The 23,968-nt window shown below is 43.5% G+C and overlaps 1 protein-coding gene across 2 annotated transcripts in view; it reads right to left on the reverse strand.

The window, feature by feature from the left end:
* The window catches only part of sdccag8 (SHH signaling and ciliogenesis regulator sdccag8), a 426,566-nt gene that overhangs the window by 69,517 nt on the left and 333,081 nt on the right, over positions 1–23,968 (reverse strand). The gene's annotated exons all lie outside the window — the stretch shown is intronic.

A 23,968-nucleotide genomic window follows, 5' to 3' on the forward strand; every position in this document is an offset into this window, starting at 1 on the left:
ATGATTAATTCATAACTGGAATATTGTATGCAGTTCTGGGTGCCAGACTCTAAGAAGTTATGTAAAGGCTTTGCAGATGGTGCAGAATAGATTTACAAAAGTAATTCCAGGTTGAAGGACGCAAGTTATGTGGACAGAAAGAAACGCTGAGTCTATTATCCTTGGAATGCACGATGTTCTGATGAGATAGGGAAGTGTTTTTAGCATCTTGAAAGAGGGAGATTGTTCTGAACAACCAGCAGACATAGAATAAAGGTGATGGGCAAATGGACCAAAAGTGACACAAGGAAAATTATTTTTCCCACGGAGTAGTTAGGGTCTTGAATACAAGTGCCAGTGAGGGAGGCAAATGCAATTTCAGCATTCAAAAATGATTGGGTAAGTATCTGAAAGGAAAATAAATTGTAGGAGAATGGGGACAGAGTGGGGGAGTAGGACTAGCTGTTAGTTTGACATGTGTAAAGGCCTCCTTCCCTATGGCAGCCACTCTGTGTAGTGTTTGTCAATTGAGCGGCTGAAGTAAATCCACTCTATCAAATATATGGTGAAAAATAGAGGGTATCTCCCTATCCCTTCACTAAGGCATTTCCCTCAGATTTTGATTAGATTGTGGTGATTTAAATGTCACAAATCTTTTTCAGGTTTACTTACCTAGAGGAAACAAACTGCAACACCAATTTTCATCTCAGGAACTACTCTGTAAAATTTTGTCATAATTACATCTTGTTGGTGCTGTTAGGAAATAGACACTGCTGTTGTTGGCATGGACTGGGAATAAGCTTTGTTTTGTAACATTTTCTTTCTTAACATTAGGGATTTATTAGTAGAAATTTGACAAAATTGGGAACACAAGTTGCACGATGAGAAGCATTTTGAAAAACGCAAACAAAATACAAAAATGCTCCATCATTTTCAGCATTAAAAAACTGCATTTCTCTTTGATAGACATGCAGTTAACAGAACTAATTTACAGGCTCGTTTTACAGAATATTCCCAAACGATTTAATTTTATCACATACAATATAAACTGTGCTAATTAGTGATGAGATTCTCAGAGCTCCAAAAGGCACAGTGTCAAGTACAAGAGACATTGATGGCAAATGAAAATCATAGAAAAAACTGCAGATGATGGAATTCTGAAATAAAAACTGCAAACACTCAACTGGTCCAACAACAAAAACAAAATGAATGGTTCACTTTGAAGATCCTTCAACAGAACTAGGAAAGAGCAAAAGCAAGATGTTAGTTATAAATTGCAGACAAGCTCGGGGAGGAAGGAAAGGGACAGGGGAATTTGTCTGATGGTTTGAGGATAGGGTTGTTCTGGGGATGTTATAAACTCCAACTCATCCCAAATGGAATCCAATTGAAATCCTAACCTTCACAATTTGCATCCAAATAGGATCACTGGCACATTGGTACTTTACAGTGCTTTGTGAGGTGTAACATCCTGAGATACACACAAAATGCCACATCCACTTATATGCTCTTGACTGCTCTTCGCAACCCTACTAACTCACTCTATCTTAAGATTGTTATGATGCATAGTTCCACTTTATTTTTATCACGTGTAACATATGACATATTATTCCCTTTCAGGTTTTAAAGATTACAGGTTTCAACAATTCTTGAATTCCAGTACCATTCCTGATATTTCTTTTTCTTCACTTTCCCCAACCAAACTCACCCCAGCTAAGATATAGGGGGCAAAACTGATGAGAGTTGATCATTTGAGGTCAGAGAGAGGAATATAAGAAAGGATGATGAAAACACAGCAGAATCATCTCAATCAATTACAAGCTCTTCATAATACTGAATTATTCTTCTACCATCCCTGCCTCTTTTGCTTATCTTCAAAATTCCCAACTGAACTAGACTCCCTCATTAGTGTTTATTGTACCTTATACCTGCACTGCACTTTCTCTGTAGCTGTTACATTTTATTCTGCATTGTAAACGTCTTACCTTGTTCTACCTCAATGCACTGTGTAATGATTTAATCTGTATGAACAGCTATCGAGGTACATGAACCAATTGCAATTCCCTGGCCTTTTACCAGCTCACTATTAATTTTCTTGACTTTTACTATCTTTTCATTCATTCTAATCTACCCCCTTTTGAACTATGACCTTCCATTTGTCAAACAGTACAGTACTGGACAGGCCAATTGGCCCATGATGATGTGCCAGTCTAGATGCTGATTTATACTAAATGTCCGTCTGTGTAACATCCATATCCCTCTATTCCCTTCACATTCATATATCTGTATAAAAGTCTCTTAACCTCTGTCAAATTCACTGATTCTACAATTACGCCAGTAAATCATTCCAGGCACTGACCGCTTTCTGCATAAAAATCTGGCCCCTCACAATGCCCCTCCCCCTACCTAAAAGACTGTTCTCTGATGTTTGACATTTCTACCATGGGAACAGATTCTGACTGTCACTAAGAACCAACCCTGATATTATTATCAAACACACAAGGATGGTGTTGTTGTGGACTGGAGAACTTATCTCTGTATTGCAGAGGCCAGATTTCCATTCTCAGATACATTGATGCACTTCTCTCTGGACCATGACTCCATCACTGAACATCAGACCATTGTCTCCAATACAGTCAAGGACCAAATTCCCCATCTCCTCAATCTGCTGAGGGCCACATTAGTGGCATTTAGGTCAGGTGACCATGTAAGATACATGAGGTCTAGGTACAATCTCTGGAAAGCCATCTCACGTGTGAAGTGGCACTTTCGGACCAAACTTGAATCACTGAAGGATGCTCAACAGCTGTGGAAGGGCTTTTACCTCTTAAAAAGTTGTTTTTTTTTTGCATGTCGCACCAGACAGTCAGCCATTTTTGCCTGGTGTGTGGTGTCAGAACTGGTCTCCTTTCGGATTAACCAGGTCACGATATGAACGTTCCTGACTTTCTTAGAAAGTGAAACCAAATGACATAGGTGACAGCAAGGCTTCACTCCCAAATGTTGATGCCTCGTAAGCTCGCTTTGACCATTGAAACATGGAGGTAACTTCCCAAGTTCCCACAGCCCCTGATGTCCATGTGATATCAGTCTCTGAGGCCAACATGACAGCATCCTTCAGGAGTATGAACCTGTGGAAAGCATCTGCCCCAAATGAGGTATCCAGCTGAGTACTAAAGATCTGTGCTGATCAACTGGCTGGCGTTTTCACCAATATTTTTAACCTCTCACTCCAAACAGGCTTCAATTACACTGGTGCCTAAGATGAACCTGGTAACCTGTTTCAATGGCTATTGTCCAGTAGCACTTACATCCACTGAGATGAAATGCTCTGAGAGGCTGGTGATGGAACATATCAACTCCTGCTTGAGAAACGACTTGGATCCATTCCAATTGACCTATTGGCACAACAGTTCCACAGTAGATGCCATTTCTTTGGCTCTTCACTCAACCATGGAACATTTAGACAGCCAAGAAGCATACATCAAGACGTTCTTTATCAACTACAGCTTTGCATTTAATACCATCACCCCCTCAAAACTAATGAATAAGCTTCAAGTCCTTGGCCTCAATACCTTCTTGTGCAACTGGATCCTCGATTTCCTCACTTGCAGACTTTCATCTCCAGTCAGTTCCAATTGGCAACAACATCTCTTCCACAATCTCCATTAGTACAGGTACACCACAAGGCTGTGTGCTTAGCCCCCTGCTCTACTCACTTTATACTTATGACTACGAGGCTAAGCACAGCTCCAATGCTATATTTAAGTTTGCTGATGACAGCACTGTCATAGGCCAAATCAAAGGTAGTGAGAAGTCAGTATATAGGAGGGAGATTGAAAATCTGGCTGACTGGTGCCAGGACAACAACCTCTCACTCAATGTCAGTAAGACCAAGGAATTGACTATTGACCACAGGAGGAGGAAACCAGAGGATCATGAGCCAGTTCTTACTGGGGATCAGAGGTGGAGAGGTCAGCAGCTGAAGGTGTCATTATTTCAGAGGATCTGTTCTGGGCCCAGCATATAAATGCAGTTACTTAGAAAGCATGGCAGCACCTCTACTTCCTGAGAAGTTCACAAAGATAACATCTAAGACTTGGACAAACTTCTATAGATGTGTGGTGGAGAGTATATTGACTGCTGCATCACAGCCTGGCATGGAACATCAATGTCCAGGTACAAAAAAATCCTACAAACATAGCGTATATGGTGCAGTACATCAAGGTTAAAGCACTCCCCACCATTGAGCACGTCTACACAGAGCACTGTTGTTTGAAAGCAGCAGCCATTATCAAGGACCCTCACCACCCAAGGACATGCTGTCTTCTCGCTGCTGCCATCAGGATGAAGGTGCAGGAGCCTCAGGACAGGAACAATTATTGCACCTCAACCTTCAAGCTGTTGAATCAGTGGGGATAACTTCACTCAGCTTCACTCGTCCCATCACTGAACTGTTCCCTCAACCTATGGATTCACTTTCAAGGACTTTTCATCTCATGTTCGCAATAATTATTAAATAATTAATTAATTTTTTTTTTCTTTTGTATTTGCACAGATTGTTGTCTTTTGCTTTGTTTGTCTATCGTGTTGGGCGCAGTCTTTCACTAAATATGTTATGTTTCTTGGACTTTCTGTGTACTCCCACAAGAGGATAAGTCGTGAAGGAATAGGACCTATCAAGTGTGACAATGGGAGAGTATGTATGGAACTGGAGGAAATAGCAGAGGTACTTAATGAATACTTTACTTCAGTATTCACTATGGAACATAGAACATAGAATAGTACAGCACAGTACAGGCCCACAATGTTTTGCCGACCCTCAAACCCTGCCTCCCATATAAGACCCCACCTTAAATTCCTCCATATACCTGTCTAGTAGTCTCTTAAACTTCACTAGTGTATCTGCCTCCACCACTGACTCAGGCAGTGCATTCCATGCACCAACCACTCTCTGAGTAAAAAACCTTCCTCTAATATCCCCTTTGAACTTCCCACCCCTTACCTTAAAGCCATGTCCTCTTGTATTGAGCAGTGGTGCCCTGGGGAAGAGGCGCTGGCTGTCCACTCTATCTATTCCTCTTATTATCTTGTACACCTCTATCATGTCACCTCTCATCCTCCTTCTCTCCAAAGAGTAAAGCCCTAGCTCCCTTAATCTCTGATCATAATGCAAACTTTCTAAACCAGGCAGCATCCTGGTAAATCTCCTCTGTACCCTTTCCAATGCTTCCACATCCTTCCTATAATGAGGTGACCAGAACTGGACACAGTACTCCAAGTGTGGCCTAACCAGAGTTTTATAGAGCTGCATCATTATATCGCGACTCTTAAACTCTATCCCTCGACTTATGAAAGCTAACACCCCATAAGCTTTCTTAACTACCCTATCCACCTGTGAGGCAACTTTCAGGGATCTGTGGACATGTACCCCAAGATCCCTCGGCTCCTCCACACTACCAAGTATCCTGCCATTTACTTTGTACTCTGCCTTGAAGTTTATCCTTCCAAAGTGTACCACCTCACACTTCTCCGGGTTGAACTCCATCTGCCACTTCTCAGCCCTCTCCTGCATCCTATCAATGTCTCTCTGCAATCTTTGAAAATCCTCTACACTATCTACAACACCACCAACCTTTGTGTCGTCTGCAAACTTGCCAACCCAGCCTTCTACCCCCACATCTAGGTCGTTAATAAAAATCACGAAAAGTAGAGGTCCCAGAACAGATCCTTGTGGGACACCACTTGTCACGATCCTCTAATCTGAATGTACTCCCTCCACCACCACCCTCTGCCTTCTGCAGGCAAGCCAATTCTGAATCCACCTGGCCAAACTTCCCTGGATCCCATGCCTTCTAACTTTCTGAATAAGCCTACCGTGTGGAACCTTGTCAAATGCCTTACTAAAATCCATATAGATCACATCCACTGCACTACCCTCATCTATATGCCTGGTCACCTCCTCAAAGAACTCTATCAAGCTTGTTAGACACGATCTGCCCTTCACAAAGTCATGCTGACTGTCCCTGATCATACCATGATTCTCTAAATGCCTATAGAAAAGGATTTTGGTGATTGTAGTGATAACTTGCAGCAGACTGAAAAGCTTGAGCATGTAGATATTAAGAAAGAGGATGTGCTGGAACTTTTGGAAAACATCAAGTTGGGTAAGTTACCTGGACCGGATGAATGTACCCCAGGCTACTATGGGAGGCGAGGGAGGAGATTGTTGAGCCTCTGGCGATGATCTTTGCATCACCAATGGGGACGGGAGAGGTTCCAGAGAATTGGAGGGTTGTGGATGTTGTTCCTTTATTCAAGAAAGGGAGTAGAGGTAGCCCAGGAAATTATTGACCAAGTGAGTCTTACTTCAGTGGTTGGTAAGGTGATGGAGAAGATCCTGAGGCAGAATTTATGAACATTTGGAGAGGTATAATATGGTTAGGAATAGTTAGCATGGCTTTGTCAAGGGCAGGTCGTGCCTTACAAGCCTGATTGAATTTTTTGAGGATGTGACTAAACACAGTGATGAAGGAAAAGTATAGATGTAGTGTATATGGATTTCAACAAGGCATTTGATAAGCTACCCCATGCAAGGCTTATTGAGAAAGTAAGGAGGCATGGGATCCAAGGGGACATTGCTTTGTGGATCCAGAACTGGCTTGCCCACAGAAGGCAAAGAGTGGTTGTAGATGGGTCATATTCTGCATGGAGGTCAGTGACCTGTGGTGTGCCTCAGGGATTTCTTCTGGGACCCTTAGTCTTCGTGATTTTTATAAATGACCTGGATGAGGAAGTGGAGGGATGGGTTAGTAAGTTTGCTGATGACACAAAGGTTGGAAGTGTTGTGGATAGTGCGGAGGGCTGTCAGAGGTTACAGCAGGAGATTGATATGATCCAAAACTGGGCTGAGAAATAGCAGATGGAGTCCAACCCAGATAAGTGTGAGGTGGTTCATTTTGGTAGGTCAAATATGATGGCAGAATATAGTATTAACGGTAAGACTCTTGTGTTACGAGAATACACATAAAATTAAGATGTTTGCTGGCCTGGGCTAGTATCAGTGGCATCAGCAGTTGGTCTGCCACCTGCCCTCAGGGGAAGGAGAGATAAGGAACAATGGAGCAGCGTCTGGAGATGTGTAATGGAGGGACGTGGGAGAGGGAGCTGTCTGGAGCGGCTCCCCCTTTGAACCCTGAACTGTTTGAAGTGATGGACAGGCGATACCCCAGCAGGGGGATAAAAAGGGGACAGGTTCGCTAAGACAGGGACACACGCCACCCGAGGTAACGAGACCCTGGAAGTGGTGCGCCTCTCACGAGTGGGTGAGAAGTACCAGACAACGACAAGGGTGGAAAGGTACGATCAGCGGGAACCCGGTGTGTGTCCGCCCTTGCCTGGGTGCCGGGTTCACTGCAGAGGATCGACCGCATCTGGAGGAGGGGTCACAGTCGGTGACCTCAGGTGACATCACCAAGGACCCGCCCAAAAGCTGTTTGTGAGCCATCTCGCTGGTCTGTGAGTGAAGCCGTGTTCTGAATGATCAGTTGTTCCTATTCTATGTCTCTCTTCCCCCACCTTGTCCATCGCCATGGCAACGATTACTGCGAACTGAACTACTAACTGGACTGAACTTTGAGTCATTTTGAAATTGGTCATTTACCCCTAGACAACGATAGAGCTTGATTGATGCTGTTATCTTAATTCTGTGCACACGTGCGTTTATCATCGCTGAACTGTTGCATTTATTATCCTTTCGATTAATGTGTTGCTTGTTTCTTTAATAAAACTTTCTTAGTTCTAGTACTCCAGACTCCAACTGAGTGATCCATTTCTGCTGGTTTGGCAACCCAGTTACGGGGTACGTAACATAAGTGGGGTTCTCGTCCGCGATTCTGAACGCTAAATTTGGGACGGAGTAAATTGATTGGGTTAAAATTCCCGAAAGAAAGAAAAGACAAACAGCAGAAATGGAGGTTGAGGAATTTATAAAGGCGCCGACCTTGGAGGCATTAGAGGATGCCAGGAAATCGGAATTGATAGCTGTGGCCAAACGGGTGAATCTTGCCAAGGTGAAGTCGACAATGAGGAGAGAGGAGATACACAGAGCTATTGTAGAGCACTATGTATCTAAAGGTGTGTTTCCCCAAGGTGAGCTGGGGGAGGTGTCTATTGAAAAACCTGCTGGAGACGCGGTACAGGTACAGCTTGAAAAACTGAGACTCGAGCACGAGTTCCGGGTATGGCAGTTAGAACACGAAGAGAAAGAGAGGGACAGACAGATGGAGAGAGAGGAGAAACAGAGGGAAAGGGAATTTGAGCTGGAGAAGTTAAAGATAAGGGCCGAGCAGGGGCTCGTGCCGAACCAAGGTGGAGGGTTCCGGGCGACCCAGGAGGTAAGGCTGGTTCCCCCTTTTGACGATACCGATGTGGATCGGTACTTTCTCCATTTCGAAAAAGTGGCTATAAGTCAGGACTGGCCGAGGGATAAGTGGGTTGTTTTACTTCAGAGTGTACTGAAAGGGAAGGCCCAAGAAGCTTACTCCGCTTTATCCGCGGAAGATGCCCAGAAGTATGAGGTGGTGAAGGAGGCCATCCTCAGGATTTATGAGTTGGTCCCGGAGGCATACCGGCAGAGGTTCCGGAATGCGAGGAAGCAGTGGGACCGCACGTATTTGGAGTTTGCTCGTGAGATGCAAACATATTGTGAGCGTTGGTGCGCCTCGAAAGGGGTAGAGGGGGATTATGACAGACTGCTGCAGCTGATTCTGATTGAGCAGTTTAAAGGTTGTGTCCCTGAGGGTATGAGACCCTACCTCGATGAGAAAGAGGCAGCCACGTTAGCCGCAACTGCTAAGTTAGCGGATGAGTATGCGTTGACGCATAAAATGAAGGTTGCCCCGAGTAAAGGCTACCAGAAGGGTCGTCAGGACGGCGGGGAGAGTCCACCGGAAAAGTCAGAAAGTAAGCCGGGGACTAGTGAAAAGGATAAGGTAGACCGGGAGCAGTCTGGTAGGAAGTCTCCTGGGGTCGTCTGTTATAATTGTGGGAAAGTCGGACACTTTGCGTCCAGGTGCTTTGCCCCAAGGAAGGAGACGGGGAAAGGAAAAGCGGAAATTTTGAATGGCTGTATTGAGCTGTTAAGCGAACCGCTAGGGAAGGACAGGTCTGAAAAAGTCCAGGAAGGGCGCGAGAGGTTTATCTCGGCCGGACTGGTGTCAGTGAAGGAGAGGTTAAAACCAGTTCCAGTGCGGATCTGGAGAGACACGGGAGCGTGTCAGTCACTAATACTGAAGAGTGTATTAGAGTTTAGCTCAGAGACCCAGACTGGGGAGGTAGAGGTCAAAGGTGTTGGGGAAGGGACAGAGTCAGTCCCTTTGCACCAGATACATTTACAGAGCAACCTGGTCTCTGGACTAGTCACGATCGGGGTGAGGTCCGAATTACCGATGAAAGACGTGGAAGTCTTGCTCGGTAATGACATCGCTGGAGGAATCGTGTTCCCAGTCGTGAGATTGACGGGTCAGCCTGCCAACATGGAGGCCCCGCCCGCGATGGTGAATTTGGCTGAAACATTTCTGCCAACCTTGTATGAGACAGGGTGTAGTGAGATAAGAGGTAGTGAGGGAGCTGGGACGGACGTAGCAGTAGCCAGGAAAGAATTTGTGCAGACGCAGGAGCGAGACGAGGGGCTGATGGTTTTTGCCGAGACCGCTCTCTCTGACACAGCCTTGACAAGCTATTGTGCGGATGAGGAAGTGCTAAGGAAGAAAGGGAAATCAAGTACAGCATCCGCAGATGAGGAGTGGGGGGTGGTGCAAAAGAGTTATGGGGATGAGGTTTTTAACATGGCCCACGAGGTACCCCCCGGTGGACATCTTGCGGTGCTGGAGGAAACAGTTGGTGGAATCATGAAAGAGATTTACCGGCTGCCCAGGGGGAAGAATGTTATTGATCATGACCGACGCGAACTGAGACGGTCACCGGCTTTTGATATGCTAACAAACCTAGTCGGTGTTAGCGTGGAAATCAATAAAGCTAGGGACCCCTTGATAAGAGAAAAAAACCATTTTGAAAAGATTAGGATGGGATCGGTCAGATGGGAGAAGGCTATTGTTTTGGCCAGGTCTACTGATAAGGTCTCTCCCTTAATCCCCGAACAAAGCGAATCTTTAGAAGGAGTAATTAAACGACTCGCACCTATGTGTTTGATTGTCCCGAGGAAATGCAAAGAACTGGGACGTTGGGTTATGTCTGTTACAATAGGGCAGCCCAGTAAAGAACACTCATATATATTGAGTAATTCAGTGACTAAAGGGCTGATGACCACAGAGGTGTGTATTGGCAATTTAATACGGCTGTCTGAAGCCAGTTTGATAGTGAACCTTGAAAAAAATGAATTCGGCCACACGAGGGTCACCTACCTGGGAATTGTGGTGACACAGGGGCAGCTGGCAGTGATGCAAGCTACAGTGCAGGCTATCGCTGACCTCCCAACCCCGACAGACAAGAGGGCCCTCAGAAGGCTCTTGGAGATGGTGGGGTACTGCAGGAAGTTTTGCAATAACTCTGCGGTCAATACCCGTCCCCCTCCTACTAAGCCCTTGCGAGAGAAAATTGAGTCGGAATGGGACGACCCTTGTTGTTGTGGTCCGGGACAAAACCAAATGAGAGGTTACATTGGTCGCAATTCATCAGTGTTTTTGGCCACTATGAAGTTTGCTGAGTTGGAGCCTGGTCTAAGGGATTATTAATAACACGTGTAAAAGGAACAGAAAATGTGATGACTGTCTGTCAAGGTGTTGACAGCTTCAAATTCTCTGTATTAGCTAAATAACTGTTAAAGATGTATATTGTGTATGTATCAGATAATGTAGTCATGTTTGTAATTTTTACCTCCCGGTAAAAATCCTTAAAGGGGGGAAGTGTTACGAGAATACACATAAAATTAAGATGTTTGCTGGCCTGGGCTAGCATCAGTGGCATCAGCAGTTGGTCTGCCACCTGCCCTCAGGGGAAGGAGAGATAAGGAACAATGGAGCAGCGTCTGGAGATGTGTAATGGAGGGACGTGGGAGAGGGAGCTGTCTGGAGCGGCTCCCCCTTTGAACCCTGAACTGTTTGAAGTGATGGACAGGCGATACCCCAGCAGGGGGATAAAAAGGGGACAGGTCCGCTAAGACAGGGACACACGCCACCCGAGGTAACGAGACCCTGGAAGTGGTGCGCCTCTCACGAGTGGGTGAGAAGTATCAGACAACGACAAGGGTGGAAAGGTACGATCAGCGGGAACCCGGTGTGTGTCCGCCCTTGCCTGGGTGCCGGGTTCACTGCAGAGGATCGACCGCATCTGGAGGAGGGGTCACAGTCGATGACCTCAGGTGACATCACCAAGGACCCGCCCAAAAGCTGTTTGTGAGCCATCTCGCTGGTCTGTGAGTGAAGCCGTGTTCTGAATGATCAGTTGTTCCTATTCTATGTCTCTCTTCCCCCACCTTGTCCATCGCCATGGCAACGATTACTGCGAACTGAACTACTAACTGGACTGAACTTTGAGTCATTTTGAAATTGGTCATTTACCCCTAGACAACGATAGAGCTTGATTGATGCTGTTATCTTAATTCTGTGCACATGTGCGTTTATCATCGCTGAACTGTTGCATTTATTATCCTTTCGATTAATGTGTTGCTTGTTTCTTTAATAAAACTTTCTTAGTTCTAGTACTCCAGACTCCAACTGAGTGATCCATTTCTGCTGGTTTGGCAACCCAGTTACGGGGTACGTAACACTTGGAAGTGTGGAGGATCAGAGGGATCTTGGGGTTCGAGTCCATAGGATGCTCAAAGCAGCTGCGCAGGTTGACTCTGTGGTTAAGAAGGCGTACAATGTATTGGCCTTCATCAATTGTGGAATTGAATTTAAGGAGCCAAGAGGTAATGTTGCAGCTATATAGGACCCTGGTCAGACCCCACTTGGAGTACTGTGCTCAGTTCTGGTTGCCTCACTACAGGAAGGATGTGGAAACCACATAAAGGGTACAGAGGAGATTTACAAGGATGTTGCCTGGATTGGGGAGCATGCCTTATGAAAACAGGTTGAGTGAACTTGGCCTTTTCTCCTTGGAGTGACAGAGGATGAGAGGTGACCTCATAGAGGTGTATAAGATGATGAGAGGTATTGATCGTGTGGATGGTCAGAGGCTTTTTCCCATGGCTGAAATGGCTGCCACAAGAGGACAGAGGTTTAAGGTGCTGGGGAGTAGGTACAGAGGATATGTCAGGGGTAAATTTTTTACGCAGAGTGTGGTGAGTGCGTGGAATGGGCTGCTGGCAACGGTGGTGGAGGCGGATACGATAGGGTCTTTTAAGAGACTTTTGGATAGGTACATGGAGCTGAGAAAAATAGAGGGCTATGGGTAAGCCTAGTAATTTCTAAGGTAGGGACATGTTTGGCACAGCTTTGTGGGCCAAAGGGCCTGTACTGTGCTGTAGGTTTTCTATGTTCTATGTTCTAAATCGAATCAAGGTTGTATGTGGTATATGGTGAAAATACATTTATTTTGAACTTCACAGATTCTGGCCTCAAGATTACAAACAGGTCTGTCCAGCTGACCACTGTTTCAACCTGCTCTTGCGCCGTATAACCTATTTCTTCACACTTTTTCTTCATCAATCGAGAAAGTAAATGAGTCGGACTCTCCTTCCATTATTTTTGCAGTGTTTTCTGGATTCAGGAGAGAGATTTGGGGATCTCAGTGCCAACCTTTCCCCATTTAGTGTGGTTTTGGGCTAAGGATCTCCACTCTCAGTGAGGAGGTTACATTTATACATAAAACATAGAAGCTTACAGCACATTACAGGCCCATGCAACCTACTCTAGAAACTGCCTAGAATTTCCCCAGCGCATAGCCCTCTATTTTTCTAAGCTCCATGTACCTATCTAAGAGTCTCTTAAAAGACCCTATTGTATCTGCTTCCACCACCGCCGCTGGTAGTGCACTCCATGCACCCACCACTCTCTGTGTGAGAAAAGACATTTCTTTCAAGAAGGCTTTGAGAAAATCACCTGAACTATTTTCTCAGTCCTCCTGGTAATCTCTGCCACGGTGGAGCTCAGAGTAGACACCTGCTTCAGAAGTCTGGTGTCAGGCAAGTGAGTGATGCAAGCTGTCCATGAGAGTCAGCTGAGCATTGATGCATGGGTTGTCAATGTGTGAGTTGGCTTGTTTAGATCAGTCAGTAGATTTGAAGGATTTTGAGGAGCCACTTTAAGTGGTACTTTTCCACATTTGTACAAGTTAGAAATAAAGATGATTCAAATAATCATCCTTGAGGCAGCTACTGAATATCCCCTCCCAATTCCAGCATAACTCTATCCTCATCACCAGAGATTGGTTTCCGATTCCCCAGAACAATGAATATTAAAATACCACCCATTAACCCACATTCTGTTGCTTAGCCTGTAGCACGCTTTCCTGGGTTTTGCAGTGTCTCATCAACGTGTATGAAATTACTGCTCCCAGCTGAACAGCTCAGTCACAAGGACATCCTCAATAAAGATGGCATCATCAGAATCACCTTGCAGAAACTCAATTTGACAGTCCCTGTGCTGTTAGTATATGTGTTCTTTTTATAAACATTCAAATAACTTGTTGGTGATTCAAAGTCCCAGTAGTGGTATTAACGGGTGAACATAGAACATAGAATAGTACAGCACAGTACAGGCCCTTCGGCCCACAATGTTGTGCTGACCCTCAAACCCTGCCTCCCATATAAGCCCCCACCTTAAATTCCTCCATTTACCTGTCTAGTAGCCTCTTAAACTTCACCGGTGTATCTGCCTCCACCACTAACTCAGGCAGTGCATTCCACGCACCAACCACTCTCTGAAAAAAACCTTCCTCTAATATCCCCCTTGAACTTCTCACCCCTTACCTTAAAGCCATGTCCTCTTGTATTGAGCAGTGGTGCCCTGGGGAAGAGGCGCTGGCTGTCCACTCTATCTATTCCTCTTATTATCTTGTACACCTCTATCATGTCTCCTCTCATCCTCCTTCTCTCCAAAGAGTAAAGCCCTAGCTCTCTTAATCTCTGATCATAATGCATACTTTCTAAACCAGGCAGCATCCTGGTAAATCTCCTCTGTATTCTTTCCAATGCTTCCACATCCTTCCTACAGTGAGGTGACCAGAACTGGACACAATACTCCAAGTGTGGCCTAACCAGAGTTTTATAGAGCTGCATCATTACATCGTGACTCTTAAACTCTATCCCTCGACTTATGAAAGCTAAACCCCATAAGCTTTCTTAACTACCCTATCCACCTGTGAGGCGACTTTCGGGGATCTGTGGACATGTACCCTGAGATCCCTCTGCTCCTCCACACTACCAAGTATCCTGCCATTTACTTTGTACTCTGCCTTGGAGTTTGTCCTTCCAAAGTGTACCACCTCACACTTCTCCGGGTTGAACTCCATCTGCCACTTCTCAGCCCACTCCTGCATCCCATCAATGTCTCTCTGCAATCTTTGACAATCCTCTACACTATCTACAACACTATCAACCTTTGTGTCGTCTGCAAACTTGCCAACCCAGCCTTCTACCCCCCACATCCAGGTCGTTAATAAAAATCACGAAAAGTAGAGGTCCCAGAACAGATCCTTGTGGGACACCACTAGTCACAATCCTCCATTCTGAATGTACTCCCTCCACCACGACTGTCTGCCTTCTGCAGGCAAGCCAATTCTGAATCCACCTGACCAAACTTCCCTGGATCCCATGCCTTCTAACTTTCTGAATAAGCCTACCATGTGGAACCTTGTCAAATACTTTACTAAATTCCATATAGATCACATCCACTGCACTACCCTCATCTATATGCCTGGTCACCTCCTCAAAGAACTCTATCAGGCTTGTTAGACATGATCTGCGCTTCACAAAGCCATGCTGACTGTCCCTGATCAGACCATGATTCTCTAAATGCCTATAGATCCTATCTCTAAGAATCTTTTCCAACAGCTTTCCCACCACAGATGTAAGGCTCACTGGTCTATAATTACCCGGACTATTCCTACTACGTTTTTTGAACAAGGGGACAACATTCGCCTCCCTCTAAACCTCCGGTACCATTCCCATGGACAACGAGGACATAAAGATCCTAGCCAGAGGCTCAGCAATCTCTTTACTAGGAAATTCCTGAATCTGATAAGAAGTCAGACTCTGCTCAAGGCAAATCCGCTAATACTTATATTTTGATTTGTAAATACCTGTTATATCCACTGGAAAACACTTGACAGCAAATACAATAAAATCTAATAATGCATCCATTGGATTTGGTGCCAATGCACTGATAGATTTTCTGGACTTTTGGATAAGACTCCTATTAAAGCACATTAATTCATCTTTTTTTTAAAATGTTACTTATGGGTTTATCTTTACCGGACTCAGGACTTGGAGTGAGAACACGGATTCTGAATCCATGCACTCTGGTCTTCATGGATTCCACGCCTCATGACTTTCAGGCTGAGCATGGGGAACCCTGTCAAAGACCTTACTAAAATCCATATACACCACATCCACTGCTCTACCTTCATCAATGTGCTTTGTCACATCCTCAAAGAATTGAATCTGGCTCCTGAGGCATGACCTGCTCCTCACAAAGCCATGCTAACTACCCTAATCAGACTATGCTTCTCCAAATGCTGATTAATACGCAGTGCAATATTCCATTTCCTTAGCAATGGGATGTGTAAATGTGTATATATTGTTTGTTTTCTGTATTTAAGATAGGTACTTCTGTTTATTTGGTAATATGATTGTAACTACATTGTGGAGAGCATCATATTCTAATTCATGTGTATTCTTAAGTTGACTTTGTGGGTAATTAAAAACGGTACAGGTCCAGAGCCATCAAACGCTCATCATACAATAATCCTTTCAATCCAAGAATCATTTTTGTGAAATTCCTTTGAACCCGCTCCAATGTCAGCACATCCTTTCTTAGATAAGGGGTACAAAACTATTCACACTACTCCAAGTGAGGCCTCACCAGTGCCTTATAAAGCTTCGCTGAGCACATTCTCACTGCCCGCCACAAAAAGCAGGATCTCTTGTTGCCATTCAATTCAATCGTACTTCCCATTCCCATTCCGATATGTCAGTACATGGCCTCCTCTACTTCCAGGATGAAGCCACACTCAGGTTGGAGGAGCAACACCTTATATTCCATCTGGGTAGCCTCCAACCTAATGGCAAGAACATCGATTTCTCGAACTTCTGGTAATGCTCCACACCCGCACTTCACCATTCCCAATTCCTGTTTCCTTCTCCAACCTTATCTCCTTACCTGCCCATCACTTCCATCTGGTGCTCCTCCCCCTCTCTTTCTTCCACGGTCTTCTGTCCTCTCTTATCAGATTCCCCCTTCTCCAGCCCTTAATCTCGTTCACCAATCAACTTCCCAGCTCCTTACTTCACCCTCCCCTCCTCCTCTCCCAGTTTCACCTATCACCTACCACCTTGTACTTCTTCCTCTGCTCTCTCCTCCTTCTTACTCTAACTTCTTCCCTTCCTTTCCAGTCCTGATGAAGGGTCTCGGCATGAAACGTCTGGCCTGCTGATTCCTCCAGCATCTTCTGTGTATTTCCTTATAAATCCTCAACATTACATCCTTATTCTAGTCCTTTGAAATGAATGCTAACATTACGTTTGCCTTCCCCACCACAGACTCAATCTACGAATTAACCTTTAGGGAATGTCTAAATATTTTCAACTCTCTGAGATGTTGAATGTCAAATATCTACAACCATCCAGATGAAGATGTTTCATCTGATCCTATTTAATCTGAATGACCACTGAATATGAGATCACACTCCCAGTTCAAACTCTTTGGCAAAGAGAAACTATCTCTTAACATTGAAGCCCTTTCTGATTCTTGTGGACTTTTCCTTTATTTTAATGTTTAATGATGTTTAACCTTCTCTAAATGTTTTATTAATTCAATTTTTGTAGGTTTTGAATAATTTAATGCTTTTTAATGTTTCAAGTTTGTAGCTAGGGATATGGTTTAACTAGCTGTTGAGCCTGTTCTATCTCTCCACCTGCTAATGATAAATCATTGCCCTCATGCAAACAAGCGTTGCACCAGACCTCGCTGAGTAAAGGTAGATTTAGTGTAAATTGACAACAAGCAACCCCCTAGCAGTAAGTTTTGCCCAATATTTTGTAAACAAAATTGCCTGTCATTCATACCTGGCACATGGAGGGTGAATTTACATTATACATGTTTTGTGGCACCCTGTCAGTCCTTCAGAGCAAGAACTGACACAGTATGAAACACGTACCTTTGTGGAGGTGACTACCTTTCAGATGGCGTTAGTGAATTTCCCCAGTTTTTAAAAAGACAGCTCCAATTTTAATGGCAATTCTTCAGTGATAGTTTATAACTATTTTCACAAGGATGGAGGCTGAGAGAAGGTGCTTGCTGTATTTACTGGGTAGATATACTGTGTTTTCAGAAAGTGATCAACAGCTGAAATTGGGGCATTGGATTCATTTAACATAGGAAGGTAGTGAGCTGACTGATAGCCTTTTACTAATTCATCAAATCCTGCAAAGCAGGACCGCTATGTTGGTTATGAATAAGACCTAAATGATCTAATAACATATTGGAGTAATGTTCAGTGCATGTTTCAACAAAAGTAAAAAGGCAAAGAGATGCTTTGGAAATAACTGAGTGAAGACTCATAACCTATGTAAGCAAATAGTATAGCGAACAACAGGAACTCTTCAGATGCTGGAAATTCAAGCAACACACATCAAAGTTGCTGGTGAACGCAGCAGGCCAGGCAGCATCTCTAGGAAGAGGTACAGTCGACGTTTCAGGCCGAGACCCTTCGTCAGGACTAACTGAAGGAAGAGTGAGTAAGGGATTTGAAAGTGGGAGGGGGAGGGGGAGATCCGAAATGATAGGAGAAGACAGGAGGGGGAGGGATGGAGCCAAGAGCTGGACAGGTGATAAGCAAAAGGGATACAAGAGGATCATGGGACAGGAGGTCCGGGAAGAAAGGCAAGGGGGGGGGGAGTGAGTAAGGGATTTGAAAGTTGGAGGGGGAGGGGGAGATCCAAAATGATAGGAGAAGACAGGAGGGGGAGGGGTGGAGCCAAGAGCTGGACAGGTGATAGGCAAAAGGGATACGAGAGGCCTGAAACGTCGACTGCACCTCTTCCTAGAGATGCTGCCTGGCCTGCTGTGTTCACCAGCAACTTTTAAATAGTATAGCGAAGTATCCCACAAGAAAATATTGCTACCTCATGCCACAGCAGCCAACCTTGGTGAATGACAAAGGCCAAGAGCTCATATTATAGCCAAGTGCTGCAAGGTTAATGGTCATACGTTGATTATATGCTGTAATCTTGCCTTGCCACTTTCTGACATTGGTCACTGAGCCTAGTTCTATGATATTGTTAAGCAATATGGAGGTGAGATAAGGTAATACAGTTCAGCTTGCCACACAATAATTGATTCACTTATACTGTAAAACACTGAAGATCATGAAATGTGCTATATAAATAAAAGTCCTGTTCTTTTCTTTCCTAAAGTTGCATCTATGATCATCTGGACTATGACTTAAAATATATGACCAAAATCTTTCAAGATTACATTCTATAGTCCAATTTCCAACTTAATCTGTGACTATCTTGGGAAGTGTGATTCAATTATAACTAATTGCATGAAGATATACAGTATACATACATAATTCGGATAAAGCTAAATAAATTGAAGTAAAACACAGCATAGGAAATATAATAAACTATTAACAAGTAACAACATAAATTAAAGGTAAATAATTAGGTGTTAGCTGTGAACACAGAGTCAAATAGTAAGTCATATTCGTAGCAAAAAAGCTCCTTATAACTTGATACACTATCTAACCTTCTTTCCATTACAGACACGACAAAATGGTGAGGCTCATCACCGACAACGATGAGCAAGCCTACAGAGATGAGGTGGAAGAGTTCGAGGCCTGGTGTCAGGCAAATAACCTCCTCCTCAATGTCAACAAGACAAAGGAGATGGTTATCAACTTCAAGAGAACTCGCACCACTCACGCCCCTCTTTACGTCGGTAGCACAGCTATGGAAACTGTGAGCAGTGTCAAACTCCTGGGAGTGCTTATCTCACACAACCTCTCATCATCCCAGAACACATTCCATACCAACAAACAAACCTCACCAGCTTTCTGATGAGGCAGAAGAGAGCTGGACATGCACATTAATACTCACATTCTTCTACAAATGCGCAGTAGAGAACATCCTAACATGCTGCATCAGTGCATGGTACAGAAACTGCATTGAGGAAGACAAGAAGCCTTACAATGGGTGGTCAAAGCTGCCCAACACATCACCAGCAGCAGCCTGCCCACCATCGAGACATATATATATATACACACACACATAGAAAGGTGTTAGTAAAGGCCTGCAACATTATGAACGAACCCACCCACCCAGCTCATGGACTGTTTGTCCCACTCCCATCAGGGTGGAGGCTACATAGCATCCATGCCAGGACCACCAGACTTAAAAACAGATACTCCTGTTCCTGGTGTCACTTTATGGACATACAATCAATGTACATAAGCTAACTTGTGTATTTATATTTACTGTGTTTTTTTATTACGTTCTTTATGTTTTTTTTTGAGCTGCATTGGATCTGGAGTAACAATTATTTCATTCTCCTTTATACTTTTGTATGGGAAATAACATTAAATAATTGAATATTAGAACTAATGAGATATTTAGTGCAAAGGTGATGAGCATACGGTTTAGAGTGAAGAAGTAAACAAACTACTTTTAAATTTCTATTGAGAGATTTGTAATTTAAAAAAATTCACAACAAACTTGATAAATGAACAATACGGCTAAAGTGGAATAGATTATTACCTTTCATACTCTGATATGTTTGATCTGAGATTCTGGACTAATGATCACATTTGCCATAAAAGGTTGCACTTAGAACAGTTTTGTATAAAGGTCTTTGTCAAGCATCTCTGCTCCATCGACCAAAAGTTGAAATTCTTGGTAGCCAAATCATTTTCATATTTTCTGGGATTGCCCTAAATTAAGTCTATTTTGGGAAGGTATTCATAGAACATTAGTTAAGGTACTTAGGTCCCAGATACCTCTGAACTTTGAGACGCTCTATTTGGGGCATGTATTGTTCCTTGAACAGAAGGAAGATATAAAGTTGCTGCAGGCCCTCTTAGCGGCAAGTAAGAAATCAATCACTAGAAAATGGCTAAATCCAATACCACCTACATGAGAAGATTGGTACGAAATTATCTTGGAAATATTTAAAATGGAAAAGTTGACTTACTCTCTGAGAACTCAAAAAGAAACATTTTATCAAATCTGGAATAAATGGATTGAATATATAACCCCAATGCGAGCAGACTTTAGATGACTCTCCTAATGATTTATATTGCTCTTCTCATCAACACAGTAATATTGCTAACGTAAGCACCCCTAGTCTAAATGTTTGTTTTTTTTTGGAAAATAGAGAATTAACACAAGTAAAGGGAAAGATTTGGGAAAGGGATAAAAAAAAATGAAAAAATTAAGTAAATAAGTACATAGGGATTGGATAATTATGTCTGCGGGCAGGAACAAGCACGAACAAATTGGGATATAAGCACCTACAATGGTTGGTATATAGGCTTGTATGCAACATTTTGGACCAGTAGAAATGGTCCAGAAGGGTTGTATGGAAACTATTATTACCATTTTTCTTAACAACTAATTTCATTACTTAGCCTAATAGGTTAGATTTACCACAGTACATAATTATCTATTTAAATGTTTATTTTCCTTTTATATCATCTCAATGTGTACTTAAGAATGTATAAATAATTGTAGTTTTATACATATAAAAAAATGGAAAAGGTTATATGTGTGAAAAAAGTACATGATAATTGTGAATTCCTTATCCAAATAAAAATAAAATAAAAAAAAAAAGAAATTCTTGGTAGCCATGCATTTTAATTCTGATTCCTATTCCTGTTACGACATATCAGTCCATAGCTTCCTCTTGTGCCAAGATGAGGCCACAATGGGGGTGCAGGACTAACATCTTATGCTCCACCTAGGTTCTCTCCAACCTGATGGCATGAATATCAATTTCTCCTCCCGATTTAAAAAAATCCTTCCCCCTCCAACTTAAATTCCTCCATATACCTGTCCAGTAGTCTCTTAAACTTCATTAGTGTATCTGCCTCCAACACTGACTCAGGCAGTGCATTCCATGCACCAACCACTCTCTGAGTAAAAAGCCTTCCTCTAATATCCCCCTTGAACTTCCCACCCCTTACCTTAAAGCCATGTCCTCTTGTATTGAGCAGTGGTGCCCTGGGGAAGAGGTGCTGGCTATCCACTCTATCTATTCCTCTTATTATCTTGTACACCTCTATCATGTCTCCTCTCATCCTCCTTCTCTCCAGAGAGTAAAGCCCTAGCTCCCTAAATCTCTGATCATAATGCACACACTCTAAACTAGGCAGCATCCTGGTAAATCTCCTCTGTACTCTTTCCAATGCTTCCACATCCTTCCTATAGTGAGGCGACCAGAACTGGACACAGTACTCCAAATGTGGCCTCACCAGAGTTTTATAGAGTTGCATCATTACATCGCGACTCTTAAACTCTGTCCCTCGACTTAAGAAAGCTAACACCCCATAAGCTTTCTTAACTACCCTATCCACCTGTGAGGCGACTTGCAGGGATCTGTGGACATGTACCCCGAGATCCCTCTGCTCCTCCACACTACCAAGTATCCTGCCATTTACTTTGTACTCTGCCTTGGAGTTTGTCCTTCCAAAGTGTACCACCTCACACTTCTCCGGGTTGAACTCCATCTGCCACTTCTCAGCCCACTTCTGCATCCTGTCAATGTGTCTCTGCAATCTTTGAAAATCCTCTACACTATCTACAACACCACCAACCTTTGTGTCATCTGCAAACTTGCCAACCCAGCCTTCTACCCCCACATCCAGGTCGTTAATAAAAATCACAAAAAGTGGAGATCCCAGAACAGATCCTTGTGGGACACCACTAGTCACAATCCTCTAATCTGAATGTACTCCCTCCACCACCACCCTCTGCCTTCTGCAGGCAAGCCAATTGAATCCACCTGGCCAAACTTCCCTGGATCCCATGCCTTCTGACTTTCTGAATAAGCCTACCGTGTGGAACCTTGTCAAATGCCTTACTAAAATCCATATAGATCACATCCACTGCACTACCCTCATCTATATGCCTGGTCACCTCCTCAAAGAACTCTATCAGGCTTGTTAGACACGATCTGCCCTTCACAAAGCCATGCTGACGGTCTCTGATCAGACCATGATTCTCTAAATGCCCATAAATCCTATCTCTAGGAATCTTTTCCAACAGCTTTCCCACCACAGACGTAAGGCTCAGAGGTCTATAATTACCCGAACTATGCCTACTACCTTTTTTGAACAAGGGGGCAACATTCACCTCCCTCCAATCCTCTGGTACCATTCCTGTGGACAACGAGGACATAAAGATCCTAGCCAGAGGCTCAGCAATCTCTTCCCTCGCCTCGTGGAGCAGCCTGGGAAATATTCCGTCAGGCCCCGGGGACTTATCCGTCCTAATGTATTTTAACAACTCCAACACCTCCTCTCCCTTAATATCAACATGCTTCAGAACAACAACCTCAGTCGTATTGGCAGAAAGGACCCAAGTTATAGGGAAAGGTTGAATAGGTTAGGAGTATATGAGAAGGAGGGGAGATCTTGTTGAGGTATGCAAAATTATGAGGGGTATAAATAGGGTTAATCCAGGCTATGGAGAATTATGGTTCAGGTTCAGGTGCAGGTAGATGGGACTGGGCACAAAAAGGGTTGGCATATAATGGATGGGCTGAATGGCATGTTTCTGTGCCATAGTACTCTGACTCTATTTACTTTTTCCCATGAATTCCATGAGAAATTTTATTCTATTTCTCAAAATTTTGAGTGGTGATTTGTGAATTCTGTAATGCTGAAATTTCTGTTACCAAATGGGCATAAAGTAGGACTCACATCTGTTTCCTGGGGTGGGGGGGGGGTAGAAATGACAATTTATTTTTGTAAATACAGGCCTGTGTTGATAGGAATTACATGTAGAGGGAAGAAAACGGATGTCTCACATTACAGTGACACACATAAAATGCTGGAGGAACTCAGCAGGCCAGGCAGCATCTATGAAAAAAAGTACAGTCGATGTTTCCATCCTAGTGAGCGGTTTCTGCCCGAAATGTCGACTGTGCTTTTTTCCATAGATGCTGCCTGGCTTGCTGAGTTCCTCCAGTGTTTCATATTTGTTGCTTGGATTTCCAGCATCTGCAGATTTTCCCTTGTTTGTGATTGGACTCTTATATTACAGGTCTTCCTTGGATTATGTGTGCCTGACATGTACTACCCTCACATAGGAATGAACACTTCTGAGACTGCTAGGGTAGACCTGCTGGCCGTGGACATCTTCTGCTGTATGGAAACTCAGTCCATGGTAATATTGATGCATCTTGAAAAGACATCTGAATAGTTGAGCTAAATGCCTTGGCTTAAGTACATGTTGCCTTTATTTATGTCTTTATTTAAATATTTTGCTGGGTAGCTGCGTTTCTGAACAGTCCTCAGAACAGAACCCTGTTGTAACTTGGAGGAATTGTGTTTTACCAGTCTAGGCAGTCTTATTGCCACAGTCATAATGAGTAGCTGTCCAGAAACGGCTTGATGCTAAATGAAGGAAGTCCAAGATCAACAAAAGTACATTAAGAAGCAATTATGTTCTTAAAGTATGTGCTTTCTTTAAAAAATAAGCACTGGAAAGAAATAAAATAAGCCATACCTGTTTCAATGTCCAGTGATTGAAACCCTAAACTGTAGTTGTCATAATCAATCTTAATGCATATGGCATTTTGAAGAATAC

Source organism: Mobula hypostoma, chromosome 8, assembly GCF_963921235.1.
Source record: "Mobula hypostoma chromosome 8, sMobHyp1.1, whole genome shotgun sequence".
Lineage (NCBI taxonomy): Eukaryota > Metazoa > Chordata > Chondrichthyes > Myliobatiformes > Myliobatidae > Mobula > Mobula hypostoma.